The sequence below is a fragment of the Eurytemora carolleeae genome, unplaced genomic scaffold, assembly GCF_000591075.1.
Source record: "Eurytemora carolleeae unplaced genomic scaffold, Eaff_2.0 scaffold2985, whole genome shotgun sequence".
NCBI classification, from domain to species: Eukaryota; Metazoa; Arthropoda; class Copepoda; order Calanoida; family Temoridae; genus Eurytemora; species Eurytemora carolleeae.
The window spans coordinates 1-1,407 of record NW_019398873.1 but is presented as its reverse complement, the minus strand read 5'-3'; the positions used below and the strand labels follow the sequence as shown (position 1 = coordinate 1,407).

Below are 1,407 nucleotides of genomic sequence, written 5' to 3'. Positions count from 1 at the left end.
AATATTTTTCTTATTTCTTTTTTAAGTTTTATTTGCATTTTGTTTTCTCTCCTGTATTTAATAGTTAAGTACGAAAAGTTCTTTACAAAAGAAAATTTTATTGTCATGTTTGCTGCTCAATACTAAATTTTTTATAACAGAGCTGTCGATATTGAAGATCTCAAATTTTATATATTCCTGAGCAAGTAGAGAGTATATAGCGAAAAGCCATTAGTTAACCCTGTGATTTTTTGATAATTCATGTTTGAAACTATTTACGTTGTTTTTTTAAATAGGAAAAAAAAGATTACAACTGAATTTTTTTGTGTAATTTAGGCAACAGTATGTCGTTGACAATGTTTATAATATGCGTGATCTCAAGATTAAATTACAGGTTAGTTTGACTTTTTTTGTTTTTTTTTTCCTGATTTTTTTGCTAGGTGATAATAGTTCATATAAATATCATTAGAATTTTATATTTTTTCCTTAAAATTTAAAAGTTTTAAGGTTAACCATATTAAACCGTCTAAAAATTACATGGACTATTATGGGTTTTCAAATAACCCAATTTTAAATTTTTTTTAAATTTTAGCATTCTTTTCTATAAACTATATTTCAATATTTAGGATATCACCATCTCGCTGAACCAACAGGGAGCCGATTTTGTTCTCTTTGAAGGTAGGAACAAAAAATTTAATTTATTAGAATTTCACATTGATATTTTACATTGACAAAAGAAAAATTTTAAAATTATTTTTTAATTTTTTCGCTTATTTTTATGCTAAAACTTGATGAACCAGTCAGAAATAAGGAAAACCTGAATAGTCTCTTTTTTCAACAGTTCAGATTTGGTTAATATTTTCCCCCTTAGATCCGGGTCCGTGAATCCGGATCCAGGAATTAACACAATTTATTAAGTTTTATGAAATGAATAAAGTAAATATTTTTACTAATTTTTGTATTTGACTTCTTTGAATCTATATATATATACTTTACTTGTCTGTCTGTTTGTATCCAATAAACGTCAAAACGGCTGAAACCGATCGGTCCCAAATTTAGTAAGGGACCTCACGTGACCCCAGGGAAGGTTTATGAATGGTCAAAATTAAAAATATTGTGTTTAAAAGTTTGTTTTTTTTAAATTTAGAAAATGCGCGAAAAAATGTTATAAAAACCGCAAACTTTTTTTATATACTGTACAAAGAGAAGATGCTCCCAGATAAGATAAAAGTTAGAATAAATGATGGGCGCGAAGCGCCCCTTGGTTTAAATAAACTATAAATAAACAAATGCTTACAAAGATTATAATTTCAGGATTTGATGTTATATTTTCTCTGCTCGGAGAATATAACAAGAATGCTACTGTTGACATGAAGAATATAGGTGAATATAATGATATTCAATGATTGAAAGAATATAGGTGAATAT

General features: G+C 27.0%; 1 long non-coding RNA gene across 1 annotated transcript; it reads left to right on the top strand.

Annotated features, from left to right (window-relative positions):
- Positions 1-306: 306 nt before the first annotated feature.
- LOC111717663 (uncharacterized) lies at positions 307-1,373 on the top strand. The gene is made up of 3 exons (XR_002768866.1): positions 307-373; positions 606-657; positions 1,294-1,373. It is a non-coding gene; the product is annotated as an uncharacterized LOC111717663 (long non-coding RNA).
- The last annotated feature ends 34 nt before the right edge of the window (positions 1,374-1,407 follow it).